Raw genomic sequence first — 25,771 nt, forward strand, 5'->3', positions numbered from 1 at the left:
ATCCGCGCTAATAAAAAATACAACATGTGGGGCCATCGGCAGGAATACATGGGGGTTCTACTACTACCCCCTCTTCTAGAGGACAGTAATTTGTCAAGGCCCGCAATGACTGTTAGGAAGCTTGTGGCTTGAGCCAGTGCTGCTCCCTAGAGCTCACCGTCATTCTTTGTCATACAACCGCTCTGACTTCCATGGGAGCTGGAATACACTCTGTTAGTTTGGATGCCAGTCCATGACTAAGGCATTGTTTGACATTTCCATAAACCAACAAGTGGTATATCCCAATCTTGCCTTTGTAATCTAAGACAGAGGACAGGACGGTGTCAGGAAGCAATTGTGTCTTTAGGCGCCTTGTTCTTGAGAGAGCAAGGTCTTGTGAAGCAAAGAACTTCCTTGTTACCTGTCAAGGGGAAAGAAAGCCCCATCTTTGAGTGACAGAAGCTTTGTGTGGGAAGCTAAGGGGCTGTGGGAAAGAGGAAGAAGCCTGCAAGGTCTGAGGACAGTCCAGCAGGAAGCTATGACGCTGTCAAATGTTTCCTGTTCCTCTAGCCCAGGAGGAATTATTCAGACTGAAATTGGACAACAGTAAATTCTCTTCAACTTTGTGTTATCACACTGCATTTTCATTTTTATCCACCAGCAAGGAGGCTAGTGACAATCTATCCGGGACCTCAGAGCTTATCTGTTCCCCCACTTCATCCTAATGAGAAATACTGGTGTGGTCACAGACTTATGCACATGAATGGTTATTGAAAATAGTAGAAATAGTCTAAGGTCCACTAATAAGGATTTACTGAAATATATATTTATGACTTTATCATATGATTGGATACCAAGGAGCCTTGAAATACCTTCACGGTGGATTTGAGAGGGATGGGAGAGAATTGCGAAAAGGGTGACATTGATCAAAATTCATTATATATAAATACAACTGCTTTCTTGGATAGCAACTCCTTTATACAACTACTTAAAGATAAGTTAAAAAAATAACTTCCCAAGAGTAATTTCTGATGGTAGTCAGAAAATGCTAAAGTATTTTAAGTGTAAAGTAAGTCTCCAACCCATATATGCCTATTTTTAATAAAAATATAAAAGGTGTACACATGCATGTATGTCTATATATGAATATGTTTAAATAGATGTATGCTTGTATGTATTCTTGATAGGCAAGATTTTTTAAATTGCCTTTTTAAATTATCTTTAAGTAGTTTGACCAAAGACTTGCCCTTTAACAAAGCAATTTATAAATACAAGACATCTTGATCAGTGTCACTCTTTCCACATTCTTACCCATCCCCACCCTGCAACTCCTTCCCTTACTTCTTAATTTTGTAGGATATAAATGGGGCTCTTGACTTCATTCTCCCCTTCTCCTCTTCATTTGTCCATTTCTTTCCTCCTGGCCCTAACCCTGCCCCTTTCAAGTACCCGCTTCCTGGTATTCATTTTGTTGAATTTTGACTTAGCTTTTCTAAGAAATTACACTATTTGAGTTCTCCCTGGAATTTACCATGTTTCAGTTGTATATTTATGTACACTTGCATACTACCCAACATATTTACTTTAAGCAAGATTTTGTAAGTGTATTATTTTTATCATTGGCAAATATTTAGCCTAGAGAAGTGTCTCTTTCCTTGAAGTTATAATTCAAGTTCTTGCTCTAGGTAACTATCCTATAGATGGCTTATTACTTGTTTAAGAATCAATGATGTTTAAATAGCTAAATATTTCCTTCCTTCCTTCCTTCCTTCTTTCCCTCCTCCTCCTCCTCCTTCTCCTCCTCCTCCTGCTCCTCCTCCTCCTCCCCCTCATTTTCTTCTGTTTTGATATAGGTACCGGTCTTGAATTTAGTGTCTTTGTGAAAAAGCCTTCAGTTATTTTACTCAAGCTAGCATTCTATTACTTTGGCTATGCCTCTACTTCTGGTGGTTAACTGGAGATGAAAGTCTCATGGACTTTCTTATCTGGGTTGGCTTTGAACTATGTTCCTCAAATCTCAGATCCTACTGAAGAATTTGAATTACAGGTATGAGCCACCAGCACCTGCCATTCATCTTATTATTCAATCAAAAAGAGCATGACAATATCATAAAGGTTTTCTCACAAAAACGATTTCAGTTCTTTAAACAAAGGAGGAAGGTGTATATAGTGTGGGAATTATCTTACTCTATAAAATACAGCTACATCTTTGCCTAACATAAACTGTCATTGACAACTAAAGGAAATTGGTTCTGGCAAAAAGCCTCACAAAATGCCAGGCACACAGTCCATAGTCTTCATTGCTATTATCAGCAGCAGGCATTATTATGTTGTTGTTTTTCCTTTGATTCCATAGTTGAGCAGTGACCTTATTATGCGTGGAAGAAAACATGTCACCTCTGATGGCTTGGTAGGTGCTGTGAGTAATATATCCACTATTCAACAATATTTATTTCTTATCTTTCTGAGAAAAAAATTTCTTAAAATTTCAATAACCACATAGATCAAACCTGTTGTCAAAATACATATGAATGTGGTATTAGGATTGGCTCTCTCCTTGTCTTCTTTTAATCAGTAGTGGGAGGAAAGCATTATCTTCTTTGCAAAACATTCTAAGGTCTATTGATTTTTATTCTGAGCTGGCATCTTGACATAATCAAATTCCACTCAAATTCATCTACTAAGTAAATGAGCAGAAAGCAATTCTGCATGACCCTGCATTGTACTCACATTCTTGCTGTGGATAATATCAGAGACAGACCAGTTAAGGAACTTAAAGGAAAGATGAGCAAATACAAAAGGCACGAGCAACTGCTTCAGATGTGTAGTTAATATCTCACATTCACACCTCACTCAGAAACTCAGAGGGAGTCTGGGGTTCACAATGGCTTAAGATGTCTGTCCACCTTTCAAAGTAACATCCTGACAGGATCCTTGTCAATTTCTCTGACTTAGAAAAATTATGCATATATGCACATATATGCATATGTATGCATATAAAAACATATATCATCACTCAACAAATCAATTTACAAGTAGAACACCTTGTGACTGATCTCTTCCATTTCATCATTCTTCCCCATTCCTCCCAATCAAAACCCTCCACTCAATTTTCTTAGTGTCTCAGGATATGCATAGACTATCATGAATGCATCCCCTGCCCCCACCTACCCTTCCTGGAGTTTTAACTTGTTAGGCAGGCACGCTACTTCTTAATTCAAGTCTCCAGCTCATTTGTCTCTATTTATTTTAGAGAGAAGTTTTCATATTTTTACAAAACCCACCTGGATCACAATTCTTCCATTTGTGTTTCCCACATAGCTGTAATGATAGACATGTGCTATCGTACTTAGATTTTTCTGTTGAGATGGGGTTTCATGAACTTGTTTTGCCTGGGCCTGTCTGGAATCATTATCTTTTCAATTTCAGTCTCTCATGTCACTGTGATGACAGGTGTGAGCCACAATGCCCAGCTATGGGTGGAGATAGTGTTTCACAAGTTCCAAACTTGATTCTCTCAGTCTCTGCCTTCTGAGCAACTGGAATTGTATGTGAGAGCTGACAAGGCTTTAAAAACCAAAAGCATTGTTACATGTAAAAAGTTATCGAATTTGCTGATGAAAGATTTAAAAAAAACAATAAATGACCAAATCTGCTTAGGATTCAAAATAAGTGTTTCTTGCTCAGGGAGACAAAATTAATAGTGAACCTACAGAAAGTGGAGGTGTTGACATAATGCGCAGAGTGATGCTGGTGCAGATTCCTCATGAACTCCATTTGGTTGAACTCCAGGTTAGATGGTTCATAATTTCCTTGTGATCTACATTACCTTGTCATGCGTGTTTTCCATGTATGTGAAGAACCAGTCCTCATCATCACATCTCTGTTTGTGCCTACATTATCATCAGATCAGTGTAGTTGTTGTCGTTTTTAAGTAAATACAATGGTAGGATCGTATCACCATCTTGCTCTTCCCCAAACTTTTTTGCCTCTTGATGTTGTTCCATATGAATTGTAGAAACTGAAGATCAGGTTCCACAAAGATCTCTTAGGATTTCATTTGGATCCACATTAAAACTATAAATTATTTTGGCTACAGTTGCAATTAGATTTTACTTTCTTCTTTTTTTTAGAAGATTTCTGGCATATAGGAATACTATTTCTTTACATTGCCTCTTGTTAGTCTAACAATATGACATTAGATTAGCCTTAAGTTTTCTAATAAAACATGTTTTCTGAAAGTGTGATCAATTTGATCATGTTCATATAACTCATTACATTTTTGTGTCACTAAAATGGTTGACACCTATAGCCTAAGGTACAATAGGCCATCGATAGCAGACATAGTTGTTCTTTCTGAATTCAATGTCAATGTCTTTAATTTTCCTTTGAGTTTTATAGAATATGTTTTTCATGATATAGTAATTTATTTCTAATTATATTTTTTAGTTTTTCTTTAGTAATGGATTTTCTCTTTAAAAGATAAATAAGTTAATATGAAGAAAAATTAAATGGGTAACTGCTTCTATATAGTTAAGAATTATCCTAACTAGTTCCATGAAACTTTCTCTCATCTTCTTTGTTTTGCACAAAGCTATGTTAGAAGATTTTTAATCTTTCCCTTATAATTTGGGAAGGTTTTGCATTTTTATATTGCATACTTAAGTTGATTACAATTTCATTTTTTTATTCTTAGATGATTGCTTCTTTTGTAATTTCATAGCAACCTTCCTTATTCCACTTTTGTGCATACAATTTTGTTTTCTCTGCTGTCACAATCAATATTGCTTCTGTATCTTCATTACTATTATGATTTGCATACCTAATACTTTTCAATATCTTTCTGCTTGGTTTTATTTGGGACTCAGTGCTTACAAGTAGAAAACTGGCTGAATACTGCTATTGAATTCACTCTTTCCCTGTAGATTTCAAAAGAAATAGTGTCTGTTTACTCCTAAATTGATATAATTAAGTAAATACAACTGTAAATTTATATTTACATAGCTTTTAGTATTTCTATTTCTGGCCACATAATAAAGATCTCAACATGGTTTACTATTGAATAATTGATAAGACTTCCTTATCTTTTAATTTTAGCCAAGAATTTAGATTTCCCCATTTTTTGGAACTCAAAGACATTATTTTAAAAATATAACTTATATAGAATATAACTTATCTAGCTAGCTAGCTAGCTAGTTTTGTCAATCATAGGGCTTTAATTCAGGGCTTGGGAACTGGCCCTGTGCTCTTTCATTCAAGGCTAGCACTCTACAACTAAGATCCACAGTGACATTTCTGGTTTTCTGATGGTTAAGTAGAGATAAGAATCTCATAAACTTTCTTGCTCAGGCTGGCTTTGAACTGCGATTCTCTGATTTCAGCCTCCTGGATAGCTAAGATTGCATGTATGAGCCACAGACACCTGGGTATTATAGTACTTTAACAAATTTAATATTCAACTTTATTTCCCTCATTCCTCTATGTGATGGTTAATTTCATGTGTCAATTAGACTGGGTTAAGAGATACTGATAGTTGCTGAAATGGTTATGTCTCTAATGGTGTTTTCAGAGATAAGCTTTTTTTGTTTTGTTTTGTTTTTGTCAGTCATGGGTCTTGAACTTGGGGCCTGGGTGCTGTCGCTGAGCTCTTCAGCTCAAGGTTAGGGCTCTACCACTTGAGCCACAGCACTACTTCTGGTTTTCTGGTGGTCAATTGGAGATAAGAGTCTCATGGAATTTCCTGCCCAGGCTGGCTATGAACTAGGATCCTCAGATCTCAGCCTCCTGTGTAGCTAGGATTACAGGTGTGAGCCACAGGCACCCAGCAGAGATGAGCTTTGGAATGGAAAGAAAACAAAGTTTTGAATAAGGAAGATCTGACCTATCCAGGGAGGAAAATCATCAAGTCTGCCAAAGGCTGGCATGGCTAGATTAAAAGGCAGAGAGAAGTGCTCTTACATTCCTTCCTGAGCTGGAACTCCCAAGTTCCCTTGGTCATGGGGTTCCTGGTTCCTTTAGGACTTTGCTGGACTTAGCAGTTCTCCTTCAGCCCCTACATTGGTCTCACATTGGAAGTGTTCCATTAGTTACCCTGTCTCACACCATGAACTTGGACTGTATTATACTATTAACTCTTCCTTTTCTGTAGCCTGAAAATGGCGCATCATAGCATTTCTGGGCTTCCATAATCATGAGAGCTCATTTTTGCAGTAAGTCTCCTGTAGTATGTGATCACATACATATTATATATTTCCTACTGTGTATGTCTCACTGGACAACACTAATTGTTGTTGTTATTTGTTTGCTATGCTGGCTATGGAACCCAGGGTTTAGCTAACCAGCATCCTACTAGTGTGCCATAATATCCTTAATTCCTTGGTCCTTTGATAAAATAAGTAGCAAAAGTTTCTTTTGGGGAATGATTATTGGGTAAGTGATCTTATATATTATATATCTGGGACTTTTGTTTCATTTTTCCTCTTGCATATTTTAGTATGAATTCTGCACAGATAGTTGTTCCACCACAGCCGCCTCTCCTCCTTCTCTTCCTCCCTCCTCTTCCTCCCTCCTCCTCCTCCTCCCTCCTCCTCCTCCTCCTCCTCCTTCTTTCTTCTAATTCTTCTTCTTTCTTCTAATTCTTCTTCTAATTCTTCTTCTAGTACTGGGGGTTGAACTCAAAGTCTGGGTGTTGCTTCTTAGCTTTCTACGCTCAAAGCTAGTGCTTTATCATTTGAATTACACTCCCATTTCTGGATTTTCACTGGTCAATCTCAGATATTTTTATGCCTGGGTTGGTATTTAGCTACAATCTCCAGATCTCAGCCTCTTGAGTAGGTAGGATTATAGATGTGAGCCAACGACATTCATTTTGAACTGATAGTTTTACTTTCCCTACTAATCTGTCCTTTGATGTAAACTTCTTAAACACATCATTGCCAGTGAGAAAGTTCCAGCATTTTCAGGTCCACTATAGCATCAATCACCCTATTGTATATATTCAGGGAATTCACAAGAAAATTACAGTATACTCTTGACTTAGATGTTCTAGCTGAAGAATTCTGGATGCATCTCAAACAGTTGTCCCTTCAAATATCATCTAGTAGTCTGTCTAATTAGGTAAGTATTTTAGTCTTTCACTTCATCCTCTGTTTCCTTACTGATTCTAGCTTCTGCCTACTATATTCTAAATTATATCCTTTCTTATCTGTCATCCTGATCTTTTTGCAATAACTCCTTCTTTTATATTTTTATTATCTATACTTATATGAGGACACTTAAATGATCATTTTATTTTCTCAAATTGTTAAAGAATTTCTAAATATTGTGAGTTGTTAAATTTAAGTGAAATTACATTTCATGTTCCCTTGAAAATCGTCAATGTATTTATTTTAAAACCTTTACTCTAAAAAAATAAGTATGAATTAAGTAGAATGAATTCACATTCTAATTGTTAGTTTCTTTGGGCATATTTTAATATTGCATTTCTTATAGTATTTTATAATTTTTACTCCCTTTCCCTCTTCTGTACTTCTCTCATCTTTTGCTTGGTTTATCATTCTCTACCATCCCTTCCCAATTACCATGTCACATTCGCTTGTAATGGGCCCTTTGATTTTCCAATTCAGAGCCAGATCAAATAAACATAGCCAATACTCACAGGCTGGTAGCAATTTGGGAGATATCAGAAATAGTCACAAAATCAGTGACTGGTTTGCCTCCACTACTTGTCACAATGTTGTATGCATTTTTGTCTGTTTTGTAGTTCTAAAACTTCAATATCTTACGATGTGTTTCAATGAGATATTTACTTTGAATTTGAATGTGGCAAAAAATTTGATCAAAGGGTGCTTTCTGTAATACATAGACATCTGTTTATTCCTGTTTTATAAATTTTGTTTTTTGTTTTCAATTTTTAGCCTGGTCTGGTTCCCATGATCTTCTTCCTCTCAAGAATGTACCACCTAAATTTGTCTAGTATTTTTCTTTACCTAAATATACCCTCATATTTGAATTTCAAAGCATGACCTTAGCCACCATACTAGAGAACTATGTCATAAATGATGTGTGCATATTAATATGTTATGAATATACCTATGTTATGAATATGCTCTTGTGATCTAGCAATTTAGCCTTGTCAGATCACAGGTACGTGTCTGATCAGATCATATTCATATAAGGTAAGTATTAACTACTTCCAATCAGATTGTCACCATGTGCCTTTTTTTTTTCTGGCTTGAAACAACCAGCATAAGAGGTGTGGAACACTCTAAACCCAATCATTTTGGTTGGGAAGGCTACCTGATTCTATAAGATTTTTTCTTTGTTAAGTACATTTTGGGAAATTTGTCTGTTTTTCTTTTCATCATGTGTCTGTTGCTTATGTGTGATGAGTTATTTGTGCGCTCCCGAAGAGATGATCTTTTAATTTTGCAGAAACTTGTACTATTCTAGGGATGCCACTTAAGTTCTCTCATATCAATACATAGTCTATATTCTTTTAGTTCTTTCTTTCATTTCTTTCAAAATATTAAAGCAAGCAAGACATAAAATAGCCTGGTGTATAATATCATCTATATAAATAAGCATAGCTTGGAGCAGAAATTGGTGAGCCATTAACTAGTTTTCCAAATAGGTGCTATACATTGGCTCATTTTACAACAACAAAGGCACAATTACATAGTCTGTTTTAGGGGATAGAAAACTAGATCTGTTTGCTGGACTTGAGTATTTAAGAATTGTAGATCAGGGCTGGGATGTAGCTCAGTGGCAATGCACTTGCCTAGCAAGTGCAACGTCCTGGGTTCGATCCCCAGTACCAAAAAAGAAAAGACAAAAAAAAAAAAAAAGAATTGTAGCTCATATGGTTGAAAGCTTCAGGCTCCATGGATCAGATGAAGTACTGTCTCATAGTACAACTCTTTCTTTTGTATAAGTACATAACCATTCTCTTGGTAAAAAGGTAAATCATTATAAATGTATTCTGGACGTACAAGTATTATAATGGTATATATAGCAAGAATTCCTTATTACGTGTTTGTTTGTCTCTGTTATTTCCACTGTTTTTTCATAAGGAAAGCCATATTGATTTCTGTTAGAGAGAGTAGGCTACAATCTGCCACAAATTGTTCTATAGCGCAATTTAATCTCTACAGTAAACTAGATGAATAGATATAATTCAGAAGCAAAGACCCCACCATGCAAATTTAAGAACATTTAAGCCCAATTTATTTTTTAATCTCTCCCCAGTTGACAGCAGGCAAATATTGATATTGTGCAGTAGGATCTGTAAAGTGAAAGGAGAATGATTTTCATGGCTATTAGCAAAGCCACTGGAGTCACTTTGCCTGTTGTTGTTTCTTTTTATCTCTTTGAATTGGCTTATTGTTTCAGGCTTTGTCTCTCACTTAAGGCAATTTATACAAAAAAGAGATTTTTATTTGCATATTCTGTAGAATTGAAAGCATGTTTCCTTGGAAACTTTGATTGTCTGAAATAGTCATTTCTATAAACAATGTTTTCATCAAAGCTAATGCTTCCAAAGGAAGCAGGATATTAATAGTATATCTGAAATCAAGACTGAATTAAGATTAAAATATTTTAGCCTGAGATTCATTGAAATTAGCAATACTTAGTGACTTTCATGAAATAATTTTTTTTTTTGGGTCCGGTCGTGGGGCCTGAACTCTGGGCCTGGGCACTGTCCCTCAGCTCTTCAGCTCAAGGCTAGCGCTCTACCACTTGAGCCACAGCACCACTTCCGGCTTTTTTTTCTTTTTTGCTTATGTGGTGCTGAGTAATCGAACCCAGGGCCTCAGGCATGCAAGGCAAGCGCTCTACCACTGAGCCACCTTCCCAGCCCCTCATGAAATAATTTTTAAAACTAACTTTGGTAATAACATTAGGCAACGTATTCTCTACATTTATAGGACTATTCCTTCTATACAATTCAAAACTAGTACATGGAAAGTTTATTAAGTAGTTGATTAAAGGGGACTATCAGAAGAAGAAAAAAAGGTAGTGTAAGCCAGACAGGAGTGGCTTCAGCGCACTGCCTACTCAGGAAGCTGAAACCTGTAGGATCATGGTTCAAAGCTAACTTGGGCAAAAAAAGGTCTGTGAGATCTCAACTGCAATTAACCAGCCAAAACGCTGGATTGGATGCACGGCTCTAGTTGTACAGCACCAGCCTTGAAGGGAAAAGCTGAGTGAGACTGTGTGGCCCTGAGTTCAAGCCTGGGTACCATTACACAATAAAAGAGAAAGAAAGTGTACAGAAAAATATCCATGACCCTTCATCAGACAGAGTACAGTAATAACGGAAGTAGGGTCTTGCGGTAGGAGAAAGAAACTAGACCCAATCCTGACTTCAGCAAGAACTAGAAGAGATGTGTAATGAGGAACAGTGTTGGAGGTTATGGTCATTTGGTAAGTCACTAATATAAGGACAAGGATAAGGACAATGACTTGCTCATTTGCTTGGTGAGGTAATTGCTAAAGGTAAAAGATACTGAAGGTAGTCAAATGTCAAGTATTATGGATTTTTACTCAACTGACTTCTTGAGATTCTTGCTCAAGAAGTCATGTCAGTCATGTAGAAGGACTGACAGGAGGCCCAGGGCTCGACCTGGCCAAGGAAGCAACTCAGTGGAGCCAAGCTACAGTTTTGGTCAAAGGAGAGAATCTTTGTCAATACACATTTCAACACTTTATTCGAAATTAAAGCAAGAGAATCTGCACTCATTTACCAATCCTTTGTAGAATTCCAAGACTATTACTTCAATATCTGCTGAGAAAAGGGTCTCTATTTTCTTTCTTATATAAACGTATCCATAAAACACTTTATTATTAAAGCCAGAAGTGGTGCTGTGGCTCAAGAGGTAGAGTGCTAGCCTTGAGGGACAGCGCCCAGGCCCAGAGTTCAGGCCCCACGACTGGACAAAAAAAAAAACCCAAACAAACAAAAACACTTTATTATTTTTAGTTTCAGCCTCTCTAAATTTAGGATGAAATTTATGTACTTAGAAAAAAATTAGTGTAACTTTCTCCTAGATTTTTATTCAAGTCCCCTGTCATTTTTTGTTTTGTTTTTCTCCCTCCTTGCCCCTCAAACAACAGAGACTCATGTTTGTGAAATCTTTCAAAGCATTTGACTTAGTTTACATCAAGCACATTTCATCAGTCTGCATAGCATTTAATTACATAATTGTAGTAAGAAGTACAGCTTCTGTAGCATCAGTGATCAGTGACATCTTGGTGGGCTCACAGCTTCACTTGTAGTAGCCCATCCACTGTAAAAACAATGAAATCTCTAGAATGCTTGGGTATATCTTTTTAAACCAAAACTCAGGAGACAAAGGGATCTCAAAGAAAACCTTTCAGCTTTTCCCTTCCTTCCCCTTCCTCCCTTTTTCTCTCCCTCCCCTCATGTCTCCATCTGTCCCCTTTTCTCTATTTCCTTTTCTCCCTTCTCCTCCTATAAAGAAAGGACGAGGTTCTGGGACAAGTTCCCACAACAGAAATTTTCTTATATTAACCCAAATCTGTGCTTTTAACCTGACTCTTAGGACAGAGGTCCCTCTGGGATGGATTGGGGTTGTGGATTTCAATGTGTCAAGCCCAGCCACTTGCTCCAACATGTAAATGAAAGTTCAGAGTACTAGTGAATATCAGAGAAAAGAGCCAGTGGCCTGTGTGCAGGAAAAGGGGATATCAACATGACTAGGTTTAAAGAGGAGAAAAAAATTGGGGTAAGGAGTAAGATGTTCGCACAAGTAAGCAGCCCTGGTTGATCTAAGTTCTGGTTTTGCTAGTAGTTCCTGAGAAGTTGTGCTCATTATAACTATGTAAGGGGAACAATCTGGTTTCCATAAAGGATTGCCTTCACTTGTGGTGTGTGTGTGTGTGTGTGTGTGTGTGTGTGTGTGTATTTGTTAGTAGAGAAACATAACCTTGTTTATGACAAATCAGGAATGTAGTCAACCCGAATAGCTTCTCATATTCACAGTATATGTATGATGCCTAGTCTGCTGTGGGTCTCTGAAGTTACAGTTAAAAGCAATCACTGTGGACCTTCTCTCACTAAATAGATGCAAAGAGCTTTTCTTCACGATTTGCTCTCCATGGTTAGAAAGACATTTTTCCTTCATTTTTTCTACTCACCTTGACTTTTCTGACTCTGAAAAGTTAGAAAATACTTTCTGAATATGAAAATTCAGCAGATTTTTCTCCAGTACGAGCTCTACAACAGAAGTGTAGTTGACAGGTTTGGGAATGCAGAAGTTAGTAGGCAGCGTTTTACTGGTAAGGATGCAGAGAATTACTTAACATTATTTGGCCAGTGAAGTCAGAAAGATTTTTCTTATGTATTTGTGGTGACGTTTGAATGAATACGAACACAAATGGCATGTTCTACCATTACTATTTTTTTGCATCCAACACACTGAAAATATTTTGTTTCATACTATAGATGCAACTGTGTTTACCCTAGTTAATATTGTCATAGGGGAATTCAATTGTGAGATACAGAGCTGCTCGCTACACTTTGAGAGATCGATTGGGGGTTTTATTAGAAAACCAGCAACTGTCTGTGGTCATGTGTCCCCCCAAAACTTGCAGCCCCAAATATACTTACCACTGTTGGAAAATCCTAGCCATGAGGGTAGTAAAGCAAAGAAACAGAAGGTAAACAATCTCAACATGCTTGATCAACTCTAATGGAGGACTGAAGAGGACATCATGCTGACTTTAGGAGAGTCAGGAGACACTACACATGGAGCAAAACAGTGGCTGAACCATTCATGGGACCTAAGTAGGCCATGGTTAAGGTTCAGGGTTACAGGGAGCTGGTGAGTCTCATGAGTTTATGGCACAGGACTGGCAGGTCCAGTAATCTACTTTTCAAGTCCCGACCCCTAACCTCTAGGATATCAGGCATGCCTATTACCTGGGGGGGGGGGCGGGACTTTACCATCATCCACCAAGTAGACAAGATGGTGCCAATTAGACTCAATTCCCTATTATTCACTATTTTGCCAAGATGATGTCCAATTTGGGGCCAGTATTCTTATTTCAATGAATAGTCTTTTTTTTCTCTAAAAAGTACTATTTTTCTCTAAAAGTACATGTTTTCTTTAATTTATTTTTTGTATATATTTTTATTGTAAAGATACTGTGCAGAGGGGTTATAGTTACATGAGTAGGGTAATGAGGACATTCTTATCAAGCATTGTTGCCTCCTCCTTTGTTTTTCCCCTACCATCCCTCCCTGCCCCACCTTCCCAACTCCTCCCCGACCCAAAGTTGTGAAGTTCCTTTTCAACAGTGTCTTGTACATATCATTGTTATAATGGGACAACCTATGTTTTCCTAACCACCACTTCTGTTAATACTATAAACCAACCTTTTTTTAATACGTTTTTTTTATTGTAAAAATACCATACAGAGAGGTTACAGTTACATGAGCAAGGTAAAGAGTACATTTCAAATCAAGCACTGTTACCTCCTCCTTTATTTTTCCCCTTCCCTCCCACCTCCACAACTACACTCCCCTCTAAATTGTAAAGTTCCTTTTTCAACATAGAGTCTTGTACATCTCATTGTTACAATGGGTCTACTTGTATCCCTATTGAAGCATTTTGTTTTTTCCCTTCCCCTCCCCAAGCTAGAGAAGTGTATACAGTAAAAACAAGGGTTATACGATGGGGGAGGAACATACAAAGAAACAAAATAATCACATGCTACATTATAAATACATTAGGAAGCCCAGCGCTGGTGGCTCACGCCTGTTATCCTACTACTCAGGAGGCTGAGATCTGAGGATCGCGGTTCAAAGCCAGCCCGGGCAGGAGAGACCGTGAGACTCCTATCTCCAATAAACCACCAGAAAACCGGAAGTGGCCCTGTAGCTCAAGTGGTAGAGCGCTCGCCTTGAGCTGAAGAGCTGAGGGACAGTGCCCAGGCCCAGAGTTCAAGCCCCACGACCGAACAAAAATAAATAAATGAATGAATAAATAAATAAATACATTAGGAACAATAGCAAGAAAGAAAATTAAATCCTCCAACACAAATCCTCAAAGAAACAACTGACTGATAAACAAATGGGCTAAAGACTTAAAGAGAAACTTCTCTGAAGAGGAAAGAAAAATGGCAAATACACACATGAAGAAATGCTCAACCTCTCTAACCACAAAAGAAATGCAGATCAAATCAACATTGAGATACCACCTCACTCCAGTTAGAATGGCTATTATCAAGAACTCTAACAACAGATGCTGGAGGGGATGTGGACAGAAGGGAACCTTACAGCATTGTTGGTGGGAGTGTAAGCTTGTTCAACCACTTTGGAAAGTAGTATGGAGGTTCCTCAAAAGTCTCCACATAGATCTCCCTTATGACCCAGCAATCCCACTTTTGGGCATTTACCCAAATGATCACAAACAAGATCATATGAAAGCTACAAGCACAACTATGTTTATTGTAGCATTATTTACCATAGCTAAGATATGAAAGCAACCCAGATGCCCATCAATAGATGAATAGATGAAGAAAATGTTATATATATATATATATACATATATATATATATATATATATATATATATGAATTCTATGCCTCCATCAAGAATAACATTGCCCTATTTGTTAGGAAATGGAAAGACATGGAAAAAAATTATATTAAGTGAAGTAAGCCAGGCCTAAAGAAATATAGGTGCTATGGTTTCCCTTATTTGCAATAACTAGTATATGTCTGGGACAAGCAGAAAAGGTCAAAAGCTATGTAAATATGACCAGATAAGATGATATTAAGCAAAATGAACCCAAAGATAAACCAACCTTTTAAAACAAAAAAAAATCAATAACCCTTTAAAAATTATTCTATGAGCTTTTTTTGAGTGGTTCCTGGGATTTGAATGCAAGACCTAGGCGCTGTCCCTGAGTTTTTACTATTAAGGCTAGCATTCCTCCACAACTCCCAGCTTATCTTGGAGATAAGAGTCTCAAGGCCTTTCCTGCCAAGGCTGATTTTGATTCATGATCCACAGATCTCACCCTCCTGAGTAGCTAGTATTACAGGTCTGAACACTGGTGCCTGGCTTTATTCTGTTTTTTCTTTTTAATAAAATTTTACATCATAATATTATGGAAATAAGTCATAAAGAAATGTTGAGAAAATTTCATGTTTGGTTTATTTTGTAAAGAAGAGGACTATGGTTCTTTTAAAATAAACACAAATGCTTACCATATGCATTGTTATAATACATCCATTAAAGCACTCATATCACTATTTAATTTTTCCCTTTTGCTTCTTCCTATTTCTTTATAAAAAACAAAAATTACTGAATTGTCATTTTCCTTTTGTTGCTACTGTGATTTTAAATATGACAATTTTGGGCAATGTAGAGGCATTCTTATGTATGGGAAAGAAATAGTGGGTGAGCTTGGAATATAAAAGAAAACGATCTAATGTACTGTATGATGTCTGTGAAACATCCTGCCTGGACCTGCACATCCTTCAGTTCCCACTCCTCCATATCCACTCCAGTTCTCATGAAGCAGCTAGAACAGAGGCTTTACCTTGTATTCCATGAAGATGCAATGAACGGTTGCTAATGTGAAATGTAATAGTAAAGGCAGATACCGTATTTATACTTTGTATGTGAAAGCATAGGACAGTGTCTAGAAGAGCCAAGTTATTAAGTTGATTATTTTTGGATGTAAGGTGATAAGCTAGACTGGAGGGTTTTTTTGTTTTTGTTTTTCTATTTTAGTCCTCTCCTAATCTTTTCTCAAACATGTGTTCACTTTTCCTTTCATTCTCAGTTCTTTTTCTGCTCTTTAAGGAGCCATCCTTCTCAGGTGTTATTTTCTATAAACCCTAATTCTTCTCATCATAGTCATATGAATTAACTTTCAGAAAAAGTCATTTATCTGGAAATCAAATGCAGTTACCAGCCCAGGAAGTGAAGATCTTAGTTTTCCTTTAGGAAGAAGGGAGCTGGTAGCTCTGGGGATACCTACCCAGCAGAGATATTTACTGCCCATTGTTTCACTGTCAACTTTTTGTCTCATAAAAATCCGAAGCTCTCAGAGATGGAGATTTTTAGATGGAAGATTATCCTTGAACTTCCACAGAGCCAACTCTGACTACACGTTTCCTTCCACGAATCTCCGTTTCCTAGATTGTTGGTAGATGTGAATAATAGGAACTTTAGATTTTGGTAACATTTTGACCTTACAAAATGATACTGTCTTTTTGTAAAATCCATCTTGCTTTTCAGAAAATATTTCTGTTAATATATTCATTAAGGATGGCATTGAATGCATTCAGTAAACACTAGTGTCTAGAACAATTCTAAACATTTGAGAATGTATCTGTATATCTCAAAAAAAACACCAAGACAATAGCCCTCTTCCAGCTTGCCTTAGGACTGATAAAACAAATGATAGTGAAGTAAGGATAGTGGGTTTAATTGGCACCATCTTGGCTATGTGGTGGTGGATATTGGGTGTAACTGGTGCCATCTTGTCTTCATGGTGGAGGAAGGTGAAGTCCAATCCTCCAGGTGATGGGCATGCCTGAATTCCTAGAGGCAGGAGCAGTAGATTACTGGACCTGCCTGTCTTGGGTCATAAGCACTCAAGCTCCCTGTGATCCTGCCCTTGACTAGGCCCCTATTTCACCATAGACCACCTCAGGCACCATTATGCCATGCCACATGTCCCCTGGCTTTCCTCAGATCACCATGGCGTCCCACTGCAGCTCTCCATTGGAGGTGGTCTGGTTTGTTGGTATTGTTTTCCTGCTCTTTCTTTCCTTTCCTATTCTGGTGACTCTTTTTTTTTTTTTTTAACGGTGTTAAGTGTATTCCAGGGGCTGCAGGTCTTTGAGACAGGAGGCCACCTGTAGTCTCTGACTCTCCAATGAAGACTCCCAACTGGACCTCTCAAAATGTGGCTTCTCTGTTTCCTGCGTTCCTGTACAATAGTAATAGACAAGTAAATACAGTAGGTGATGTGCACTATGAGGATGGAAGCTGAAGAGAATAAAGAATTGAGGGTATTCAAGGGAATGGTTGATAAAGGGTGAGTCCAATTTGGAAACAAAGTAGTTTGGGAAAGAAAAAAAGTGTCTTTTTTTTTCTTTTTTGCTATTTTTGTTTTCATTTCTTTTTGTCTTGTTTGTTTGTCCATATGTCTTTGAGAGTTAAAGGGAAGACATAGAAATGGAGGGACAAAGGATAACCAAATATAGCAATGGTAATCCCAGGACACTATGTTGAAAATGAACTATACAAATTCTGGGTGGGATGGGAAAATAGGTGAGAGTGAGAGAAGGGGTGACATTGTCCAGAGGGAAATGTGCTCTGCCTGATTGTTAGAACTGTAACTCCTCCACGTTAGCATTTTTAAATAGAAATACTATAAAGAATGTATCATTGGGTTAGCAACCTGAAATACAGAGTGAGTTAGGTAGGAACACTCAAGACAGAAAATAGCTTTAATTTTTTTTTTCCAGGGCTGAGGACCGAACCCAGGGGGGACGCCCTTCCGCTGGGCTAAACCCCCAGCCCCAACAATAGCTTTAATTGTTAAAGGAAGAAAAGTTTTTCCTTACATTTTTAGAAATTCTCTTACCCGTCAGAGGGCAGAAAAAATAGTTATGATAAGCTATAAAAAAGTTATATAGACATGGCAGCATTATTACTTTTTCTTTTTTTTTGTGGTACCTTGGATTGAACTCATGGCTCTATACCTGCTTTTTGGGCACTCTCTCACTTGAGCCACAGCTCCAATCCTACATTCTGCTTTTTTGATAGCATAGAAATTACATATTAGGATCATACCTAGGGAAAATTTTACGATTGCTTTGTCAGGATTTTAAATGTAATTTACTTATTTTTATTACTTTCTTAACCATAAAAAATGAAAATCTTGTTTTTAGTATGGTGATAAAAATTGAAGATATGTATCACAGATAATGAATGAATTAGTTTTTAAGTTAATGTTGGTTCTCCTATGCTATATGATTTTTCATTTCCTGGACTTTAACTGTGTCTATTAATAGACAGTTCAATTTTTTCAAGTCCATTTCTTCTTCAAAATTATTTTCAAAATAAATCATATAATTAAGACACAAATATATATGTTTCTATAATGTTGTATATATACATATATGACCTATACAAATGGGGACTCAGACTAATATGCACCCATTTCTCAACTTTTATTACCTTAATATTTGAAATGGAAAGACTGGCACTGTGAAATGTTCTAAGATATATGCCTACAATGCTTCCTCTTTTCTTTAAATGCCAGTTCTGTTCACAAATAAGAAAAAAATCAAGTATCACTAACCTATTTAACATTGTTGTCAAAATGATTGAACTTCTGATATAACAGTTCTTCAGAGATATGTGTGTGTGTTTGTGTGTGTGTGTGTGTGAGAGGTACTAATGTTTGGGATCTTTGACTGTTTATGACAACAAATATGTTGATTTTGTTTTCATTCTTTTTTTCTTAATCTGTTTTTGGGTAGCTTATCTATTTTCTAAGAACTGAAAGCTAGGTCCTGGCTAACTAATTGTTTTACTAATGAAATGAAATTATATTGAACAATTTTAACTTATGAGAAGTGATGTGCTCATCAAACAAACAGACTCAAAAATGATTATTGTGAGTGTGATATAGAGAGTAGATGTACCACGGTGATGGATTCAGTGATCTTACCAGGTAGATATCTGAACCTTCTGAACATCTTTTACACCAGCCTGAAGATATGGTCCAGATACAGTCATGTCTTTTTGCCAAATCAATAGTTATCTCAACTTTTCATGGACAACCAAGATTTGAAGGAGAAAAACATAATTTTTCAATAAATACATTCACAATTTGGTTCTAGCACATCAGGATTCTTCGTGCTTTGTTTAGATCAATTTCAGTTGTTAAATGCCATTTTCAAATTTCACTCTCTAGCCTGAGATTTCCCCTGAAAGTCAGGATTGCATATTTGCCTACAGTTGAGTGAACCCCATGTTAAATGTGCAGCACCTTTCGAATTCTGTAAAAGAATCTCTATCTTAGTTAATAGTGCTTAATTCTTTCAAGTGCTCTGGCCAAAGATATGAGTTCATCCTTATTTCCCACTTTTCTCTCTTATCTCATATCTCTTATCTCATAGTCATCAGAAAATACTGTTTTCTCTAATGTCAAAGTATTTATAGCACCTAACCTTTTCTATTTGGACTACCAGCTCCAGATAGTATAAACATCTAAGTAGTCTTCCCACCTCTTGTATTATTTTCTTTATAGAATATCCAAGCAGTCCAGTGAACCCTTTAAAACATAATTCATTTTCATCATACTTCAATCATACTTCACTGTTGGAAACCTCACCTATGCCCTATCACAGATGGAATAAAACACAAAGTTCTCAAAATGGTCTACAAGCCCATACGACCAGGCCTAATATTTCTCTTACACAATCTTGGTGAACACATCTGGATGTCAGATGAAAACTGAGAAGTAAACAAAGGAGGAGGCAACAATGCTTTATAAGAAATGTACACATTACCTTGCCCATGTCATTGTAACCCCTCTGTATGGTATTTTCACAATAAAAAAATAGAAAAAAAGAAAACTGAGACATTATTATGGAAATGAATAAAACCTGGGGTGGGGGTGGGGGACAAAACTGTAATCCAGACTATTTAGCTTAGTCTCTGATTAAACAAAATGAATATCTACTTTTCTGAATTCTACAGGTCAAGAAAGGGTAGTTGGGAAAGAACTCATCTTGTCTGGAGGAAATCAAGACTTTATACACAACTCTATATACTTAAATATCCCTAGACATGTTATAAGATCATATGCTTAGAAATAAGAGGAAAAAACAGGATATAAGTATATTGACAAGTGACCAGTTACTAGATTAAGCAAATGAGCAGATAAACATAATTCCATAATCAATATGCTTAAGCAAATAGAATATATAGAAAAAATGAAATATAACAAAACACTGCCATAAATTTTGCAAAAAAAATCACATATATGGCTGAAATTAAGAACCCTATGAAAGTTAGAAGCAGATAACTAAATTCAATAGAAAATATCTTACCTGAGAATGGGAAGGTGGCTTAGTGGTAGAGTGCTTGCCTTGCATGCATGAGGCCCTGGGTTTGATTCCTCACCACATCATAAGCAGAAAAAGCCAGAAGTGGTGCTGTGGCTCAAGTGATAGAGTGCTAGCCTCCTTGAGCTGAAGAATTGAGGAACAGTGCCCAGGCCCAGAGTTCAGGCCGCTTGACTGATGCAAAAAAGAAAACAAAACAAAAAAAAACAAAGAAAATATCTTACCTGAATTATCATAAGAGAAAGATTACAAACAACATGTAGCACTTTTGATTATGTGCTGGAGTTGTAGAGAAAGAAAATGTAGCAGAGACAATATTTAAATTGATAATAGCAAAAATTTTCTAAACGGGTAGAAGGTGCAGTAGAACAATTGAAACAAAGACTGTGAGAAAATCTCTAGCAGTAAAAATACAAAGAAATAATACTTGAGTATCTCATAGCAAAACTTTGAAAAGTAAAGACAGATAGTAAATCTTTAGAGCATCAAAACTAAAATAGACACTTTATCTTCAATCTCTGACAGTTAATTACTCAGTCGACATGATGGAAGCCAGAAATCAATAGAATGACATCTTAAAAATGCTTGAGAAAAGAAATGCCTACCTGAATTCTATATTAAGCAAAATGATCCAAAACTATAGGCAAAATAATTAATAGCATTCTCAAACAAAAGTGAAAAGGCATCATTATCAGATATAATAAAAAAAAACTGAAAGAGTTCCTCTGGCAGAAGTCAAATAATTTGAAATAAAAGCATGGAAATTCAAGAGGCTAAGTAAGTATGTGGATAAATCCAAACATAAATTTCTAAAAAACTATCATTCTTGCAAATATTTATTGTTTCTAAAATATGTGAAGAATTAAAATATGTGATAGTACAAAATGGGCGAGGCAATATCAATTTTTCCTCTCCCTCCTTCCCTCCCTCCCTCCCTCCCTCTCTCTCTTTCTTTCTTTTCTCTTTTTTTCTCTCTTTCTTTCTCTCTCTTTCTTTCTTTCTTTTTCCCTCCTCCCTTAATCCCTCCCTCCCTCCCTCCTTTCCTCCCTTCCTCCCTTTCTGTCTTTCTTGTGTCTGTCTCTCTTCTTCTCTCTCTTATATATTCTTGAGATTGCCCATTCTAACTGGAGTGAGGTGGAATCCAAATGTTATTTTGTGCATTTCATTTATGGCAAAGAATGTTGATCATTCTCTCCTTGGCCCCAAGGTTTATTCAAGAGTAAATTGTTCAGTCTCTATGTGTTTGTATAGTTTCTGTTGTTTCTCTTCTTCTATTGTGTCTTCAATTTGACCCAGTCTACAGGACAGACTTAAGTGAGCTTTTACTGAACTTTTTTTTCTTTTTTCTTTTTTTTTTGTCGGTCGTGGGGCTTGAACTCTGGGCCTGGGTGCTGTCCCTCAGCTCTTCAGCTCAAGGCGAGCACTCTACCACTTGAGCTACAGTGCCACTTCCGATTTTCTGGTGGTTTCTTGGAGATAGGAGTCTCACGGTCTCTCCTGCCCGGGCTGGCTTTGAACCACGATCCTCAGATCTCAGCCTCCTGAGTAGCTAGGATTACAGGCGTGAGCCACCAGCGCCCGGCTGCTTTTACTGAACTTTTAACTTCCAAAATGTTAATTTAATTCTTCCAGAATTTCAATACCTGTATCGAGTTCCTTTTTCATGTTTTCCATTCTCTTCCTTATTCATTCAGCACTTTGTATGCTCTTGGATTTTACTTAGGCATTTATTTCTGTCCCCTTTAATTCTGTTGATCATATTTATCACTGTTTTTTGAGATCTTTCCTTGGGATTTTGATAACGTGACAATAAGTATGTCCTTTGGTGTGATGTTGTTGAATGTTTAGGGAATTTTGTTGTTGTTGTTGTTTTCCAATGACATTGGGTAGGAGTACTTGGTAGTACTTTGTTGGTAGTACTTCAGATGAATTATTCTCAATGTTCATGAAGGCCTGTGTAATGACAGGGTGGCGCTGATTCTCACTCGATTTGGGATAGGCTCAGTAGCCAGAACCTTGCATTATGTCACCATTTCTTTTTGTTTTAGTTATTTTTCACATAGTGTTGTGATATTTTTGCCCAGGCATTTTTGCATTTCTCATACTTATGATTTCTCCATGGCCCAGATTTCAAGCATCAACAACAATGCCCACATTTTTCTGTTGAGATTGGTATCTCATTCAATTTTAATTTCTTCTCATTTTTATATTTTGGCCTAGACTGGCTTCAAATCACAACGGTCCCAATATCTAGCTCCTTAATATCTGGAATGATAGGTGTTCTCTTTGTTCTAGGTCTTGCTTTAAATCAGTTGACAGAGAACAAAATAGAATCATTAAATCTCTTGTAATTTATTGAAACTTGTTTTATAGCCCCATTTACAGCTTACGGTATGTGTACATACATACTTACATACATACATAAGAACATATGATTCTTACGTTCTTATGATCATTGTGTACATGGTATATCCTTTTCTACTTTTAGTAGCAATTTGCCTGGTTCTTTATATTTGTATGTGCCTTTTATGAGTGAACATATAGTCTGATATTAAAAAACTGGCCCAATTCTGTGTCTTTTATTAGGAGTTTTCATACATTTGCATTACTTATAGAGTTAGATGACAAACTAACCTCTTGCTTTTTATTCTGTTTGTTCTTTGTCTCCTTGTCTTACTCTCTTTTGAATTAATCTCCTTTATTAGTTTTAATTGTAGTTCTTGGTCTTTTATTTTTAGTTTTTTTTTTCTTTAGGGAATACATCATGTGTTCCCTTAATTTACCCAGTTTATATCAACATTTTACTATGTACCATAGTACAGATTAATTTCAGATGCTTTAGTTTCATTGTGCTATTATATAATTCACTTCCACCTATATAATAAATAGCACAATATTTCATCAATTTTGTTCTAAATAGTTCATTTCCTCTTAAACAAAATTTAATAAGTGTTTTATTTTTTTACAAGATTCTGACATTCCTTATGATCTTTAATCTTTCCTGTTATACTTATTCCTGTCATATTTTCTTCACAGTTTGACAATAGTCAATTTGTTATCATTATGGCTTTGATAATGAATTATCTTAGTTTTATAATACAAAATTTTATTTCAGTTTTATTTTCAAAGAATATTGTCAGGAGCTATGGAATTCTGAGCAGACAGTTCTTACCACAGCTTTTGGGTGTATAATTTCATTTTCCTTGTTATGAGGAGAGGTCAGCCATTAATTTCCATCAATGTTCTTTTGTTCTGATAGGCTTTTAGGATCTTCCTCATTATCTTTGTTTTCAGATGTTTGAGTTTAAGTAATTATGTGTGTTTTTTAAAAAAAATTGTCATGCCATTTGTGATTTGCTGAAAGTTATGCATTTTTGTAAGCTGTATTTTATGTGGCAATTTTCTATGTGTTTTCAACTCTTTCTCTCATGCTTATACACACGAGGAATTAACCAACTCCCACCATTAACCACAGCAATGGTTCCCTGAAGGGCGGATACTCAATATCATGTTGAAGGATGTGAAATTATAGTGAGGCATTAGTAGTTTAATTAAGTCCTGATTTCAGAAATAATTCTTATATCCTTTTATTTCTTTAGTAATCTAATCTAGACCCCCCATTTTTTGGTGCGAATACTGGCACTTGAAGTGAGGGCCTCAGTACTGTTCTTTAGCTTTCTTGCTCAAGGTTGTCATTCTGCTTCTTGAGCCACAGTTCTACTTTCAGATTTCTAGTGGTAAATCGGAGATAAGAGTCTCATGAACTTTCCTGGCAGGTTTGGCTTCAAACTGCAGTCCTGAGATCTCAGCCTCCTGAGAAGGTAGGATTACAGGCATAACCCATCAGCATTCTGGATAAGCCATTTGTTTAATGAAGCAATTGGGAATACGTTTTTCCTAACTTTGGATTTGGGTACTATGTTTCTCACTTTCAAATGCAATGCTCTTTCTAATGAACCGCATTTACTGCACAGCATAAACTTACCTTAGTGACAGCCGTGACTTTTTACTTTAGTTGACAAATGTGTCTAGATTCTTTGATCCCTTCACACTTACAAAAAAGCATATTTTTCTTGGTTGCAAAAGAGGAAGTTTATTGGAGAGAAACATTAAGTATGAATGAACATATTCCTTGTTTGATGCTTTCTGGCAAAAATTAGAAAAATCAATGCGATGTTAGTCATCTTGAAGCAGATCTTGTCTTCTTTTATTATTTAGCTTTGGGGACACATTGCTAGAATGTTTTATGAAAACAGTGGATATAAAAAATGTCAGAGCTTTTGTCCTAATGACTAACGCTGATGGACTCATAGAGCTATTATGGTTTGCACATTTCCATACTGTGGTCTCACTAATTTCTTAAATTTATACAATAGTATACCTTGGAAGACAATCTTAGCAGACAGCAGATACTAATGTGCATATCCCTTTTTCTCATACTAAAGTGAAGTTTTTCACATGGTGGTGTTATTCAATTGGGATCTGTCAGTGCTGTAGAGACTCATTTATTACAAATGAATTATTTGAGTTCCCTCTATTTTTTATTGTGAAAATACTGAACAGAGGGGTTACAATTACATGGGCAAGATAATGAGTACATTTCTTATCAAGCATTGTAGCTTCCTCCTTTGTTTCCCCTTCCTATCCCTTCCCATCCTCCCCCAACCACCCCACCCAATCCTCTGCCCCCACCAAAGTTGTAAAGTTCGTTTTCAACATAACGACTTGTACATCTCATTGTTGCAATGGGTCTACCTGTATCCCTATTTAAATGATTTATTTTTACCAAAGATGTCCTAGGACATGGGACATTGCGGTCAGGAAAACAAAGTAAGAATTTATGTTCTAAGTAGAAACTGAACTTTTATAGCCTCATTGGTAATGATTTTAGACACATATTTATATACACATGTATATATAAAAACATGTATATACATATAATGTAGGTGTATATGTGTTGTGGTAAGTTATAACAAAAAAAATCAAGTAAAGGGCAGAGAATTTTACAGGGGAGGAAATGAGGAAATGCAGTTATATGTCACATATAAATACATGCTTAGACTAAGAAAGGAATGATCCAAGGTGATATTAGAGCAAAGGACATTTGAGAACTACAGAGGAGATAGCCTTGTTTGATTATAGAATGGCAAAAATAACTTGGTTGGAGTGCTGTAAGAGACTAGGGAGAGCAGGTGAGGCCTGAAAAGTTACCAGAAACCAGCTCATTCTGGTTTAGAATATTAAATATTTTGCATTTTACTGTCTATAAAATAGGCATACCATGGAAGAATTTCCTCAAGGAAGGGCATGATCTACTTTGTTTAAAAAATATGTATGCGGGAGGGAGGAGACAAGATGGCGGAGGAGAAGCTGGAATCTGAACAAGCTCTCGCATAGAAAGCAGTTTTAGAGTTCCAGTGACCAGTCCCAAGCCAGAGAAACACACCAAGTGTGCCATCACAGGACAGAGAGCTAGACAAGAGAGGGAGAGCCAAGGCAAGAAGACACATCTGATCGCTAGCCAGCAGCCGCCGCCGCTGGCGGCGGCGGCAGGGTCGTGGTGGAGACAGCAGCCGGGCGATACCTGAGCGCTCACACAGAGAGTCCGGGACGAAGGAGCCAGACGCAGCGGGCAAGCGGATTCTACTCAACACCAGCAAGAAC

This window comes from Dipodomys ordii, unplaced genomic scaffold, assembly GCF_000151885.1.
Source record: "Dipodomys ordii isolate 6190 unplaced genomic scaffold, Dord_2.0 Scaffold97, whole genome shotgun sequence".
Lineage (NCBI taxonomy): Eukaryota > Metazoa > Chordata > Mammalia > Rodentia > Heteromyidae > Dipodomys > Dipodomys ordii.